The following is a 17405-nucleotide window of genomic DNA, read 5'->3' as shown; positions in this document are numbered from 1 at the left end:
TTTTCAAAATGAAAAACATTGAGGGGGGAGGACAGATAAGAAAGACACCTATCTATAATACTTGCCACCGTGGGGTGGGGAGAAAAAGCAAGAAGCAGGGGACGCAAAATGATACCAAACGTCCTTCTAGCACCAGGGACCATGACAGAGACCATCTCTCTTTGCCCCTTATTGACAGCATGAAGAAAGATGTTCACCCCGGTCATCTGTCTTCCCATGATTTCTTAGAGAAAATTCTGCTGCCCAGAAAAAAGGGAGGACCTCCATCCCATTCAGATGTAGTCAGAACTGGTTCCTGTTGCTCTGAACCTCTGAGTTCACCATCAGTCAAAAGGTCGGTGCACAAGACGGGAATATTGGCCAGTGATTTTCTGGTGGTGAAGGGCTTATCCCCAGCCTGGAACTACCCAGAACAGGGAATAGAGTTGGAAATGAGAAAGAAGGCAGAGTCCAGCAGAAGAAGGCCTGGCAGGCGCCATGGGAAGCATGTGGTTAGACAGACTCATAAAGAAAGCGCCACGTGCACACCAGCGTGGGTGCCCTTCGCTTTGAAGACAGCCCCTCGGTAGAGAACGTTCTCCCGTCGTTCTCTCTTGACAGATGCAGATACTGAGGCTCAGACAGATGACGTGGCTAGAAAGAAAGCAGGGCAGAATCTGAAGGGGGGACCTCCTCACCATTTCACCAAATGACGTTGATGCAAGGATTCTCCTTCTTTTTCCACTTGGTGTGTGATTCCCGTCTGCTCATGGTGCCTGGGAATAGCTGTGGTGAGTGAGTGGTGGGGAGAGAGATCTGGAGATGAGCATGGAGATGGGGATGTATTCAAAGGACCATGGAGACATGGAGAGCAGTGACCACAGCTCAAAGAAAGGCCACCGTGGATGGAGCACTGGCTGTGTGTCCAACTCTGCCTGCCTCTGCATGGAGTCTTCAGACACTGACTTGGGTCACACACACGTTGGTCACTGCATGTCATCTTCATGTTATTGCATATAACACGCTATGTATTTGAATGTATCTGCAGATGCTCTGTGCACACAAGGTCAAGTTAGAGATGGAAAACAGGCTCAGAGGGGGAAGGTGCCATACAAGCCCCGAGCCTGAGCCAACCACCCCGTCTCTGCTATCCCATGGTCCTCCTGGCCACCCAGGCTTGTCAAGTATCAGCTGTGTCCATGGGCTTCGGGCTATGTCTACATTGTTTTTGCCTTTTTTTTCCTCCTAGACACAGGTTGGCAGAGAACAAATGATCCCAAACAACAAAAACAGCCCAGTGGGAAATATTTAACCCACATACTTCCCGACTTTCTGGCACAGTCCAACCCCGGGCCCCACCTTTGCTCCTGGCCAGAAAGAAATAACATGAAAAAAAAGGACAGTTTTTATAACCTCTTTCAGCTCTAAACCATGTTTCCTGTGCACTTAGCAGGTCTTAATGGAAACCAAATAGTTCTCTTAGGCATCTATATTCTTCATGCCCAAAGTCAAGTACCCATGTGGTTAGGAAAAACTGCACCAACGAAAACATTTTTCAAAACAATTCCAACCCAACATGAAGTGAGCATCGCTAATTCAAAGAGGCAGGCATATTTCTTAAAGGTTGAAAAGAGGTGAGTCTTTCACAAGATTGTTGCCCAAGGCCACATTTGCAAAAGTAGACTCCTTCCCCCAGCAAGGCTGTGTTTATCTGGCCACTTAAAAAAAATTAAAACAACTTTTACTTTCAACTCTCTGAATAAGAACTGTTTTTCCAGCTGTGTGATCTAAGGAGGATGCAAGAGGCCTGGTTTGGTTATATTTTTTTCAAAATAAGAGGAAAGTTTCTTCCACGATTTTGCTTGGGCTAAACTGCATACGGAGCAGTTTATTTATACTGTTTTATCGCACACCTGTTTGGATATGGGCTGTTTTCTGGTATTTAAACATACCATTTTCTTGCCAATTGCTTTATCTGCAGAGCCCCATGGTTTTGCTATGAATGTTTCTTATTAACTCAGAAAGAAACACCATTTGCTCCATGAACATTATCAGGGAAGGACTAAAATAACCTAATTGTTACTCACTTCCAACAGGTTATCATGGAAGAATCAGATCCCGGGAATCTGTTCAAAATAAGGCAGGGGCCAGTTTTCTGTGCTTAAGGGAGAAAAAGAAGTAACAAAGCCTTTTTGGATGAAATTCTTTAATAAGAAACATTTTCTTAAAAGCCACCTGTTTATTTTAAGCTGGTATATTGGAGGAAAAGGGAAACTCTGCCATTTGAAATTGGAGTGGCTACTTTACCCACTTGGGAAGTTCTAGGGTACACAGATGGGAGCTTCAGAATTTGGGCAAGATATTTGACTTCTGTTACGTGAAGCTCTCTGGTACGTTTAAACACTGGGTGCTTCTCTTACTACATCGGTGAAGTGTGGGTCAAGATAACTCTCCATTAGCAAAATAATCTAATTCAACATACAGATGGCCATTATGGGATAAACTTTGTGCGAGGAGAAAAGAAATGAATGAGACAAAATCTCCATATCCAGGAATTCACAGTCCAGGGTCTGGTGTATAGCAGGTATTTAGCAGATATCCAGGGAATCTGAACACTTATGTTTAGATTCATAAATAGCTAGAGCTACAGCTGTGGAATTGACATCTGAGTTTATTTGAAAGGTTTCTTCCCTGCAGCTAAAAAACAAGGTTCAAATGCTAACAAACTACATTTTTAGCCATATAACAAATTCTTCCCCAAGTCTCATGGTTTAAAACAACAAGAACCCATAATCTCATAGCTTCTATGGGTTAGGAACCCCAAAAGTGGCTTTGCTGGAAGACTAAGCTCTAAGGTCCTTTGTGTTAATCAGCTTTCCTTTGCTGTAAAAAATACAGGTAAATGGATGGAGCCGGAGAACATCATGCTAAGTGAAATCAGGCAATCCCAAAAGACCAAAGGCTGAATGTTTTCTCTGATATGCGGGTACTAATTCATAATAGGGGTAAGGCTAGGGAAAATAGAGGTAGTTTGGATTAGGCAGAGGGGAGTGAAGGGAGAGCAGGGGGTAAGGGGGTAGGAAGGATAGTAGAAAGAATCAGACATTATTACCCTAGGTACATATATGATCACACGACCAGTGTGATTTTACATCATGTACAACCAGAAGAGTAAGAAGTTACACTCCTTTTATGTTTGATGTGTCAAAATGCATTCTACTGTCGTGTTTAGCTAATTACAACAAATTTTAAAAATCAAAAGATAAAAAAATTAACATCCAAAGACCCGTATTTAGAGAGGCCTGACCAGTGTAACTCCACATCATGTACAACCACGAGAATGGGAAGTTATAGTCCACGTATGTATGAAGTGTCAAAATACACTCTACTGTCATGTGTAACTAAAAAAAATACAATCAAAAAAATTTTTAAAGTACGGCAAGTAAATCAATTTAAAAAGAGAAAAGGTTTATTTTGGCCTGCTGTTTTGGAGGTTTTGGCCTATAACCAATTGACCCTGCTGCTTAGGCACAGTACATCATGGCGGGGGGACGTGGAAGAAGAGGGCCATTCCCCTCATGGCGGGGATTAAGAGAGGGAGAGACCAGGATCCACAGTCCCTTTCAAGGCACACCCCTGGTAAATAACTTAAAACCTCCCATCTGGTCCCACCCACTAAATACACGGCCACTTCCCCAAAAGTCCACAGCCTAGGGACAAAGCCTTCAGCAGACAGGCCTCGGGAACATTCCAGGCCCAAACCTTGGTGTCTGTCCCGGGGTTGCCATCTGCCTGCTATCCAGGACTGAGGTCTCATCCAAAGCGCAGCTGCAGGGAAGCCAACCACATGGCTGTTGGCGTCACTTGGTCCCTGTGGACGCTGCCGTACTGAGGGCTTTGGTCCCTTGCTGGCTGCACGGTCGGGGACAGTTCCTTGGTTTCTTGACATAGGGGCCTCTTCATAATGAGGTACTTCAAGTGGCACCTGGTTCCTGCAGCATGAGCCAGAGAGCAAGAGAAAAGCCACATTCTCTCTTCAACCTGACCTTGGACGAGGTACAGGATCCCTTTTATCATTATCTATCTGTTGGAAGTAAATGAGTCAGAAGGTCCAGCCGCACTTTGGGGAATGCAAAACACCAAGTACATCCGGGGCCCTGGAAGAGCTTCCTACCACACAGTCGGAAACCAGCACGGGCAAAAGCCTGACCGGAGGCCTCAACTGTACCTCAGCGAGATGTGGAGGGTTCCCAGTGCCTCAACCCCTCCTCCCGACAGCTGGGCAGCTCTGTACACATCTGCTTTGGAAATGTCTGTTCCATGGACAGAGCAAATTCTGAGGCCCAGTCTCCAGGACCCCCTCTTCATGGAAGTGTCTCTGAAGAGGAGCCCTCGGGACACTTGGCAGCTCCCACTGTGTCCTCAGAGGGTGGAGTTTGGATAACAGCCCAGGCCTGAGATCCCGGAGGTTCTCTCTCGCCTCGACATTCAGCACAGACTCCTTTTTATCTCCGAAGCCTCACTCACGAAGAAGAGTTGCAAGGTCTCTGTGGCCCAAGCTTTGAAAGTAAGTATCGCCAATCTCTCAGGTGCCAGGTCCTCTGTACGCCAGACCTTGTCCCTGCTTTCTAGAGCTTGGATTGTCAAAAAGACAGTAAGTAATCACCAACCAAGATCACCATCATTAGACGATCACAAGGGGGAAATAGGAACACGGGTCACATGGTGTTGACGGGGACCCCGGCACAGGCTCCGGAGAGTCCACTGTGATGCCAGACAATTAAGGAGAAGCATGTCCCCAGGAGGCCAGCGTGGCCAACGCTTGACTCAGAGCAGTAGCTCATCATTAACAGTTACAAAAGTATGGTGTTTCAACATCTTACCAGGTACGGACCCTGAGGGGTGCGTAGGTCTACTGTCCGCCATGGGCTCTGAGGAGGGACCTTATGGAAACAGGGAGGAATGACCCGGATGTGTTTTCAGGAGTTGAGAAAGGCTTCCTGATGAAGACCCTAGTATCCACCTGGGATGGAAGCAGAGGTGGGAAAGGTGGAGCCGAAGAGGAAAAACATTTTAGGCCAACGGAACAGCATGCGCAAAGGTGATGTGTTCAGAGACCCTGGGAGAGTAGGATGACATCAACATAGAAGGAGGGAGCATCTGGGGCCCTCTGAGTCACATGAGGGATTTGGACTTTGATTCAATAGTCTCCAAAGAAAAGAAGCAATGGAAGGAATGTGAGCAAGGGTGTGATGTTATCAGACTTTCCATCTAAAAGATCCTTCTGGCTGGAGACCCCAGCATGCCATCAGCATACGTATGAGCATATTTTCTCTCCATCTCTGCTCTTACAGACCCAAGGACACAGGAAGTCAGAGAGCACATGGCTCTGGCTGCCTTCCCTGTGGAGGAACAAAGGCAAAACTCCTGGACCTTTGGATCAACCCATCAGATCTGGGTGCAAGACCCCAGAACAGTCACACAGCACAAATAATAGCTCTTCCCACCACCACCATCTTAGTTAGAGCAATATTTTAAAGACATTAGCCCAAACACTGATGGTTCTAAAGGATTAAAATCTTGATATAACGTCACTGAGGACTGGAGACACATCCTGGCATTTCTTGAAGACCGATATGTCATTCAGCTAGTCGACAATATTTCTTTACTCCCACGGCATCTTCTTGAGGGGTGGAATATTTTTCTCTCCTCTTCAATGGCAATAAACGAGGGTCAGAGACATTATATAATCCAGGACGCCCAGATCTCCCATCCGTGTTTACTCCAAAGCTTCTTTTCCTATTGGGAACCCAACTTTCTTAGATGACATTAGCGTATGGCGAGATTTCTCAACCTCAGTTCTGTTAACATTGGGAGCTGGGCTCTTATTTGTGGAGGTAGCTACCCCTGCATTATAGGATGTCTAGCAAAATCCCTGGCCGCCACTCTGTTGTTTCCCCCAATGTGACACCTCAAAGTATCTCCAGACATTGCTAAATGTCCCCTGTTTGAGAATAGTTAGTATTTAACTATTACCATAAGGTGTTTACATACAGGACCACTTAGCATGGTTCATTTTACTGTTATTCCATCCGTCAAAGAAGGTCACGTGGCTACAACTAACATAAATGGAGTAAGGAAATACGCAGAAAATCCATAGAAAGGAATTGCAGGTTATGTGGTAACAGTCAAGGATGCATAATCCATTTACCTGCAAATGCCATGATTTTGCTCTTTCTTAATGCTGAGTAAAATTCCATAAGGAAGTTGACTCATAGTGGGGTAGGGAGGGAGAGCATGGGAGGATGAGATTTATTCTAGATAGGGAAGAGGGGTGGGAGGAAAAGGGAGGGGGCAGGGGATTAGCAAGGATGGTGGAATGTGATGGACATCATTATACAAAGTACATGTGTGAAGACATGAATTGGGTGTCAACATACTTGATTTACAAACAGAGATATGAAAAATTAGTATATATGTGTATTAAGAATTGTGATGCAAAAAAACAAAGTGCATGTATAAAGGCATAAATCGGCGTGAACATACTTTATATACAGAGATATGAAAAATCGTGCTGTATATGTGTAATAAGAATTGTAATGCATTCCACTGCTGTCGTGTATTTAAAAAATAATAATAAAATCAAATTTAAAAAAAAAATTGAAATAATTTCAAGTATAGTTTGTAACACGAAAGAGGAGTGAGCATGCTGGGCAGATGACCTCAGAGGGAAATGAGCTGATCTGGACATGGGTGACATCTCCGAAAAGGGAGTCTTCCATGGAGGCTCCCCTGGTAAGCCATGGTTACCCAGGCAGAGGGCCAGCGTGCATGAAGGGAATACTCCAGGTGGAGAAACCAGCAAGCTTGTGGGAAGATGGAAGCCGCCACTGATGATCCCCACACACCCCCCGTTCTGGTTTCCATCAGTAAAATTTAAAAACCACCATTGTGAGGGGTAGAGTCTGTTTCCTATTTTCTATACACCTGCCCTTGTGTCGGAAGCGGTATGTGACCTCGGCCACGGGGGGCTGACAGTCCAGCTGGGCAGAATAGACGTGCCACTCCTTAGGTTGGCAGCCAATGAGATGTACCAGGGAAGAGTGCTGGAAAGTGGGCACCTGGGGAGTGGAGACTGCACAGGGACCCGTGACCCAGAGAGGCAGAAGAGTGAGAGCTCTGCCTTAATTTGAAGGATGGGTGAGGATTATAACTGAGAGAAGGATATCAGCCCTCTTGGTGTGCAAACCAGCGAAGGCTAAGATGGGAAACCCACGCGGGTAGCAGCTCCCAGGGACAAACATCGTATTCACTCTGCTTGTCCAGGTGACATCCAGGGACCAACAGCCCCAGTGTGAGCTGAGAACACATAAAACTGCAGAACCTCAGCCTCCCTCTGACACTACTGATGGGAGTCTCGTTTTCACAGGATTTTCAGGTAATTCTGATGCGTGTTGCGGCTTGAGAAACATTGCCCTAGAAGCAAGATCAATTTGAATGAATTAAAATAAGGAGAGATTGAAGACAAGATGGAGAATGAAAGAGTTCTCTGCAGATGAACAGCGTGAACTTCTGAGGATCTTGTTTGTGATAACAAGAGACACGGGAAGAGCTAGGTGAGGAGTCAGCAAGGCCTGGCGTCTGAGTGGTTAGAGTAGATAACACACAGGGGCAGGGTGGAAACTGGGCCACTGGCCAGACAACCCTGGTGCCATGATGGAAACAGGCCCGTCCAGCCATGGGGCATCAGATATGATGAGAAAGAGCAAGACATGGTACCTTGGGTATGACGAGTTTGGATTTCCAGGATGACCGACCCGTGGAGATCTCTGAAAGATGTCACAGAAAGATTGTGTGTCGTCCATGAGGGAGGCACCCTTGGGTCCTCCACTGCATTTTCAGACCCTAGAGAAGACCCTGGCATGAAGGGGGATCCCAGAGAATGCACGCAATCAGTGAATAGCCGGGAGACGTTTGTCTTAGAGGTGCCCGATGAAGCTCTTAAAAGAGGCGAATTACCCAGGGTGGGAATCCAAGAGCGGCCTTCTGAGGAGTGGCCGGTGAGCCGTGTGCATCCAGGCACTCCCAGAAGCTCCTGGGGAACACTTTCCGGGACCCACCCAACTCCTGCTAATTCCCGGTCTTTCAGGGGGAACCCTGGATCCTGAACTTTCACCAAGCTGCTTAACGGATCTGAGGTATTTTCAGATGTGAGGACCTCAGTTATAAGGCAGAGAAAGAAAAGAAAAGGAGGGCTCAAGACACAAGATTCGGATGATGCCCCCATCTAGAGACTGGCAGTGCGCAGCAGAAAGGCGGGAGGCGAGAGCAAGAGCCGGTCAGCGACCTGGATCCCTCCGTGTCCTCCCACCCTTTAATACCCCAGTTTATCTACAACGAATTCAGAGTTGTGCTGCCCCCACCTCTTTTTATTTATTTATTTTTATTTATTTAAAGTGTAGATGGTCATAATACCTCTGTTTTATTTATTTATTTTTATGTGGTGCTGAGGATTGAACCCAGAGCCTCATAGGTGCTAGGTGAGCCCTCTCCCACTGAGCCCCAGCCCCAGCCCTGCAGCCCTGTCCGTGCCCCTACCTCTTGAAGGTAGCAGGGTGGCCATTAGTTTGCTAGCAGGTCAGGAGCATTTCATTTCCTTTTGAGAACAAAATGGACCCCACCTTTTATGAAATTTGTTCAACATGTATCGATTAAGCTCTTAGTTGGAACAAAGAGGTCATCAGGATGTAAAATAAATAAATAAAATCACAGATTAGTAGCATGCCCCACAGCACTCCTTGCCTCAGGTGAGACACTCAGCACAAGGGCAGCCCAGAAGCCTGCTTGCCACGGAGTGGCCAGGAGGAGGACAGTGCGAGAGTGACTATGGTAGCAAAGAGGAGTGGAGGAAGCCCCCCAGGGATTCAGGGAAGGTTCCCAAAGGTGGTGGCCCTTGAGGAATAAGCAGGAATTTGCTAAATGGATGAGGTGGGTACAGAGTATTCCAGGCAGAGGGAAAGATGTAGGAGAGAAAATTAAGTTTGGATCTCTGTGGTCCACATGGACGTTTGTCCATGGCTTTGGGCATGACACATAGGGCCAGGCAGATAAGGATGAAGGACAGGTCCGAGACTGTGAGTGGGCCCAGTGGATCCTGTCTGGAGAGCCAGCAGGATGGCTTATGGGCGGGGCTGGGAAGAGAACAGCCCCACCTTCCAGACTGCCAGGGCTTCCAGCCCAGAGCCTTGGAGGGCAGCGCCCAGAGAGAGGGAGGAGACAGGGCAAGTCCTGGCACCCCAGGCTGATGACTCACTCTTGGCCCTTGGAGCTCTAGTCTAAAACCCAGAGCTACTCAGGGACAGCACCAGGAAGTGAGGCCCAGGTTGGACCAGGGCCTCCTCCGCCCTGCCCCCCCCAACACAAAGCCTGTGACGGAGCGGGGGGGCCCTGTTGGGGCTCCTCAGCTGCAGAGAAGGCAAGGAGGTGTGCCACCGAGCAAAGGCTGAGGGGCCAAATGTACAAGATGGGGAAACTGAGTCCCAGGAAGGAAGGGACCTGCCCAGGCCACAGAGTGGGATGTGAGCAGAGACTGCCATCAAACCCAGGCCCCCAGGTGCAGCCCAGGCAATCAGGGAGCATCTCCTTCTGACAAGTGAGAACAAAGAGGCCATCCTCCTCAAGAAGTTAGGCTTCGGGTTGTCTTGGTCGGCAGAATGGTCTCGCACAGACACTGGGAAATGAGGGCTCAGGGCCAAATCCCAATGGGTCCAATTACGTATTGCCCTCGGCTGCTTTTGTGTTGCAATCCCAGGATGAAGCTTGCCACAGAGAAGATATAGTCCACACAGCCTAAACACAAATCACCCATCCCCTTAAAGAGAAAACTCGTCGACTTCTGTTTTCACCCAACGCTCCTCAGATTCCAATATGATGAAAAGAATCTGTAAGGAGCGGATATAAAATAGTCAGTCCACGTGGGGTGGAACCCAGGAACCTGAAGGTTCGTCAGCGTGCCAGGAACTTTGACCCAGGTGACTGAAGACCATGATTAAGAACCTTTGGCCTGACCTGAACAGACACTTCTCAGAATAGGACATACAATCAATCAACAAATATATGAAAAAAATGTCCATCATCACTAGCAATTAGGGAAATGAAAATCAAAACCACTCTAAGAGTTCATCCCCCTCCAGTCAGAATGGCAGCTATTATGAAGACAAACAACAATAAGTGTTGGTGAGGATGTGGGGAAAACGGTACACCCATACACTGCTGGTGGGGCTGCAAATTGGTGCAGCCAATATGGAAAGCAGTATGGAGATTCCTTGGAAATCTGGAAATGGAACCACCATTTGACCCAGCTATCCCTCTCCTCGATCTATACCCAAAGGACTTAAAAACAGCATACTACAGGGACACAGCCACATCAACATTTATAGCAGCACAATTCACAATAGCTAAACTGTGGAACCAACCTAGATGCCTTTCAATAGATGAATGGATTAAAAAAAATGTGACATATATACACAATGGAATATTACTCAGCAATAAAAGAGAATAAAATCATGGCATTTGCAGGTAAATGGATGGAGTTAGAGAAGATAATGCTAAGTGAAGTTAGTGAATCCCCAAAAAACAAATGCCAAATGTTTTCTTTGATATAAGGAGGCTGGTTCATAGTGGGATAGGGAGGGAGAGCATGGGAGGAATAGATGAACTCTAGATCAACTGTCACAATATTGCAGGGTTGGAGGGGAAGGGAGGGGGCATGGGGTTAGAAATGATGGTGGAATGTGATGATCATTATTATCCAAAGTACATGTATGAAGACATGAATTGGTGTGAATATACTTTGTATACAACCAGAGATATGAAAAATTGTGTCCTATATGTGTAATGAGAATTGTAATGCTTTCTGCTGTCATATATAAATTTTTTAAAAAAGAAAAAAAAAAAGAATCTTTGGCCTGTCCTTGGCTCAGGGGAGATGGGGTTAATGCTAGGGGAAGTGTAGGCTTTGGGGATTGCGTCTGGCCTGTAGCTCAGCCTCCTGCACAGAAGTCAGTATGAGCATCTTGCCCCAGAGCTCCTGCAGCTGCACATTCCATAATTCCATTCCTAAGGAATATTAGGGCCCTGCAGGGTGACTCCCAAACTCATAGAAGGGACAGCAGAGTGGCCAAGGAGGCCATGGCCTCATCTGGCTAGCTGTGTGCCTCTGATGGAGTCACTTCCTCCTCAGGTCTCAGCATTCTCACCTGTGAAATGAGCCACTCAGACTCCGTGTTTACTGAGCTGTCCTGCTGCTCTGTGGTTGGTGGTCTAATACGACCACATACACTCAGGCCAACACCACTGGAGCACAGCATGAGAGCTGAAGGTGACTTAAGACCTCTCTCTAGCTACCAGCCGTAACAGCCAACTGGTTCATGAAGAGACTAGAAGGAAAGTTGGGGCCGAAAGTTGCATAAGAAAAACAGACTCCTCCACCAGCAAGCTTCGTTTACACTATGGACCACTGCATCTTTTTGGGGGAAACTGTTATATTCCTTGCGAGTTCAAAGAACTGTTACAGACCCTGCCTATGAGGAGCTCATGCTACAGATGAACAGTGATCCTTTGGTGTTCGTGACATCCGTGGCTTTAAGTTGGCTCCGTGCTGTGTTTGAAACAAAATATTTGAGAACTCTTTGGAAATGAGAGGTTGTTTTCAAGGTGATCAGCCTGCATCCCTTTCTGGCTAGGTAACATGCTATGCAGGCACTGCTGTGATCCTACAGCACTCAACACACACACCACACACCACAGGGCCACGCGCACAGCAGAGACCATTCTACTTTATAGGTGAAGACAAGTAGGTGCAGGCCGTGACTCATACCAGACAAGGAGGTGGATGGGAGAATCTCTGGAAATGGACAGAGCAGAATTTTTTTTCCCCAAATATTGACCTCCTTTCTCATGACCCTTGTGAATTTGTAGAAATTATTCATTCTCTTTTGTATCAAAAGTATTCTTTTGTTACAGACAATAATGATACAGTAGTTCCACCTTCTATGCGGTTTCACTTTGTACAATTTCAGTTACCCATGGTCAGGCAGGGTCAGAAAATACTGAATGGAAAATTCCAAAAATAAACAATTCATAAGTATCAAATTACAGTCTGTGCTGAGCAGGACAATGAAATTTCATGCCATCCACAGCCTCCTTCCAAGGACATGAATCATCCTTTTGCCCAGACTATCCACATGGTATACACTACCCACCCAAGAGTTACTTAGTAGCTATCTCAACTATCAGATCAACTGTCACAATATTGCAGGTTCAGAGTTCAAGTAACTTTTATTTCACTTAATCATGGCCTCAAATCATCAAAGTAGTGGTGCTGGCAATTTGGATATGGCAAAAAGAAACCATAAAGTGTGTCCTTGAGGTGAAAATTCTTGACTTAATCAGGAATGAAAAAAAATAATGATATGCTGAGTTTGCTGAGATCTACAGTAAGAACAAATCTTCTACCCATGAAATTGTGAAAAAGGAAAAAGAAATTCATACGAGTTTTGCTGTGTAACCTCAAACTGCAAAAGTTAGAGCCACAGTGCATGCTAAGTGCTTATTTAAGATGGAAAAGGCATTAAATTATAGGGTTCAATTGTGTCCTCAGTTTCAGGCATCCAATGAGGGTCTCAGAACATGTCCCCAGTGGATGAAAGAGGACAGTTGTAATTACTCGATGAACAGCCCCTACTATTATATGGTCCAGAGAAGGAAGAGTGGGTCAAGGCAAGTGATGCAGAAGGTTCCCCCCGAATTATTTCCTGAAGTCACATCTATTAGTCCTTAAGAGAGCATCTTGGGTCCACTTATCTAGCACTGCCTACCGGATATGGACGGTGTGGCACACAGAGAGACCTGCTTGACAGAAATGCATGAGCTCTCGTGACTCTGTCCACACTGCCTTTCTGCCTCCCATCTGTAGCACCTGGCATCCTGGGGCAGATGTACGTAAACCTGTCCCATCGCCTGCAGCACTCCACCATGAGCCCGCTGTCCCTTCATTGTGCATCTGGAGAATGGTGTCTGAACAGAAGGCCTGTCCCAGGGTCAATATTAAATTGTCCATCCACTCATAGCCGGGGCACTGTCTGAGGCTATACACCAAGAGCAGCCACGCTTGACCCTCTCTGGTCCCCTTGAAGCGTCACAATCGTGCAGTCCAAAAGATCAGGGCCTCCCGTCACTGTGTGGACAGAGTTTGCAACTGTGAATTCCCCCCGTTCCACTCCAGTGCTGTATCTGGCAAGTTACCCTTTAGAAAAGCAAATAAGAAGGTCTCTTGACTCCGAAGGGCCATTTCTGAATGCCCGTGCACTGCTCCAAGAGCAATGGAAACTCCAGCTGCTGCTGGGGAGAGCAGGAAGGAAAGCACGGTGCCTGCGTGGAGCCTGCTAGCTGCCGCCTATCTCAAGCGAATTCTGCTCCTATACAAGACAGAGCGGGCATTTGTTCTTTCCTGACTCCAGTGTCCTTGCCATGCCAGAAGAGGCCCTGCATCTCCAAATGCCCACAGGAAACTCTGGGCACTCAAGAGTTGAGCTCACATTAGGAAAAGCTACCAGAGATGGTTTAGGGATCCTCCTAAGTATCTGCAGCACAGGTGGAGTGGAAAGAAAGAAAGGCCCGCATATAACCAACCATGCACTGTGGGATGGAAACCGCAGCAGCCAGGAAACCTCTGAGCTCCAGAGAACCTTAGCTTCACACTTAGATTTCATTTTTTTTTTAAGAAAATGAAGGATTTTAAATATTTTTATCCTAAAACAGAAATGACTGCAAAAAGATAAAAAAGAAACAGAAAATTTACCTTTGTGAGTTATGGTGCCCAAGAGGCAGAAAGAGGGGAAAAAAAAGGACAGGAAGGAAGACAGGCTGGGAGGGAGGGAGGGAGGACGCATGGTGTCACCATACCCATTAGGTACAGAAGGCCCAATGTTTAGGTTCCATGATACTCTCAGAAACCCACAAAAACGTCACAGTTTCATTCTCTCTTAAGGTCAGAAGAAAAAGGTGAATCTGATCATTAATATCATTAATTAATATTATTAATTAATTAATTAAGAGTATTAAATTCTGCCTGTATTGCATTTCTTTTAAACCGAGGTAATAACATAATTTTTATTTTTTAAATGAAAAAGTCTTCTACGAAGGCAGAAATGCCTGGAGCCCTGGAGTCCTAATGTAGCCCAAGAGGTGGGGGAGGGAAGGGGGTCAAACTGGAGGGGACAAAGAGAACAAAGAAGGAAGGGAGGGATGATATCATCAGGCGATTTCGTGACTGGTGATAATGGTCACTGAATATTCTTCCAGGAGTAGCCCCTAACGCAGGGCCTAGCTGGAGAACCTGTGGAGGCAGGGACCCAGGACTGGAAGTTGTATTTCAACATTCCGACGGTCATTAATGAACTGGAGAAAGATTTACACAGGCAATAAGCCACTTTACATCATCCCGTGTTTTCTCCTCTCTGCTGCAGCGCATTTGTGGGTTGAGATTACTTAAAACCTTTCCAGGCTTATTTATGATTATTAAACTTTAGGGACGCTCAAGACAAAGGCAGGACCTCCCCTCGGAGAGACAGGCTCTCCTTACTCCATGTTGTAATGGCTGGAGCCAATCCTTCCCTGAATACAGAAGAGTTACTAGTTGAGGGGACTACGAAAGTCCGGGTCTTTCTAGGCATCATTAATTCCTTAAAATGGACACGGTTTTCATTTTCAAGATCCAAGCGACAGCTGCCACCCTGGTGTCCCATCTTTCACTTACAGATCCAGGGCACGGGAGCCCCACAGAGAAGTCTTTGTGAAGCTTACTTCTCTGGAGTCTCTGAGGCTCTGTTCAAAGACAAGGACAAACAGTGACATAGTGACAAACTAGCCCACCTAATCCTCTAGATTGAAGGCTGAAAAGGAGAATTTACTGCAAAAAAAAAAAATGTGCCTTTCTGAGTTTGGCTAGAGTTATAGTGTAGTAACACAAACTCAATGGCACTAGTTAGTTCACGGGTGAATATCTAGGTAAGCTTTCTGTGCCTCAGTCCCCCACTGGAAAATGTGACAAGCAGCACCTTCTATGCAAGGTTGTTGTCAAGATTAAAATCCAATTATACACATGAAGCACTGAGCACGTGCTTGACAAGTATTAGGTATCAATCAAATGATGACAACCATGCTTACTATTGCTACTTAATTTTCAGTTCTTCCCCTGATTACCAATAAAAAAAAATGATACAAAGTGCACAAAGCTTGAAAGTACTGGAAAGTATAAAGATACAAACATGTAATCATGCATAATCTCCCTACTTAGAAGCATCTACTGTTGCATGTTGTCATAGCCCCACCCCATTCCCATTTCAAAAGCATTTCAGATACAAACTACAGAAATAGGAGAATTGTACACAAAATTCAGTTGTGTTTTTCTTCTAAAATATCATGTAATTACAAATGTATCATGAAATCAGGTGTGAATTTTGATGGCAACTGAAATAAATACCTAGTGAAAAATCTAAGTTGTACCATCTATGAAAAACAGAAAATATGACCTTATGCTATAAAAGAACATCTCAGCATTTGCAGATCTAGATTCCAGTCAGGGGTGACCAGGTTACAAGTTGGGCATTTTCCCCAAATTAATCAATATTTAAATTTAAAATAATTCCAATCAAAACCCCAACAAAGAACTGAGAAAATGATTACTGACGGGTCTTATGAAAGATGGAAGGGGAGGAATATTCAAGAACATTTCGAATACATGGAAACAAAGTAAAGGTCATGCCAGGTATCGAGGTTTTTCCAAATCTAAAGTAATTGTGGTATCATTATGAGGAGAGAAAGACCCAAGACAGATCCAAGCATTTGTCAGAACAATATAGGATATAATGGGCATGGAAATCAGAGAAGGAAATGGGCTACATAATCAAGAGTCCTGGCACAGCTGTTGTTCCAAAAGAAGACAGATGAATTAGATCGTTTCCTCACTCCATACACACGGAAAATTAATTCTAGATAGAGTAAGACCTAAATGTGAGAAGTGCAACTAAAAACTTAGCAGAATCCTAGAACAATTTCTTTTTCCCTTGTGCTAGGAAAAATCTCTCAACCAGGACTCAAAATGCAAGATCCTTTAAGGAAATTACTGATCCATTTGCTTTATTAAAATTTGAAAGTGCTATACTGCAAAAGACTATAAACAAAGCCCAAAGAGAGATTAGCCACACAATAGCTGTCACATAGTTGGTATCCAGAACCGCTTACAACCAACAAGGGAGGAGTTAGACAATAATGCAATGAGCAAAATATATGAACAGACAAATCACAGAAAAGTCCAAAGGCCAGAACGTGATGCCCAATATTACTCATTTAAAGGAATTTCAAAGGGAACCAACACAAAGCTAGCATACCACCCTCAAGACGGTCTAGAGTTGAGAAGTTTGACGATGACAAGTGTTGGCAAGAATGTAGGACAAAGTAAATGCTCACACTTCCCCAGTGGGAGTGTAAATTTTTACCATCACCATGGAGAGCAGTTTTGCAAAACTAGGACCTGGCAATTCTAGAAGCATACCCTGGAGAAAACTTGTTGCTTGTGCTTACCTTGTGCAAGAACTGGAATGTTCATCGCTATCCACCAGAAGGTGGATGATAGCCCCAAGAGGGACACCTCCGAGATGTCCATCAGCAGGAGAATAGATAAATGAGTTGTGTATGCACACCCGTGGAACACCCCTGGACAGAGGAAATGGATCAACTGGAAATAGATGGGATCAAAATGAAACATTCTTCCCCAAATAGTATTATGTGAAAAAATTGCAGAAGATTATTGATTATGTGAAGCTTAAAATATAAAAATAATACTACTGTGCTAGTTCTAGGCATCTATCTGTTCAGAGCAAGTACTGAATCATGGGGTAGCTTGATAATCAGCAAATTCAGGGAAGTTATTTCTGGGAAGAGAGAAGAACGGAGTGGGAGAAGGTCAGTGGGTTTCAACTGTCTTTTTAACAATGAATTATTTATGGGGAAAATTGAATGTAAATATGGCCAAATAAAACGTTTTAACCACGTTGCACTGGCTAAGTTATACTATTCTCTGCTTTTCCACATGCTTGAAATAATTCATAACGTGACAGATAGTTGTATCTTAAAGCATATGAAAAAACGCCTGTTACAACTGTCATCCAAGGAATAGAACCCAATTGTTCACAAATATGAACAATTTGAAATGAAAAGCACATTGGTAGACGAATAAAGGTCTGGCAAAGAAATAACTTCCCAGGGAGGGGATCTTTAAGTGGAAAGGTAGAATGTCTCTTCTTGACTGACCAATATCATCTGCAATTATCTGCCATTAAATTCAAGCCATTTGCACTGGTACC

The sequence above is a fragment of the Ictidomys tridecemlineatus genome, chromosome 15 (assembly GCF_052094955.1).
Source record: "Ictidomys tridecemlineatus isolate mIctTri1 chromosome 15, mIctTri1.hap1, whole genome shotgun sequence".
Taxonomy (NCBI): domain Eukaryota; kingdom Metazoa; phylum Chordata; class Mammalia; order Rodentia; family Sciuridae; genus Ictidomys; species Ictidomys tridecemlineatus.
This window is presented reverse-complemented; position numbering follows the sequence as displayed.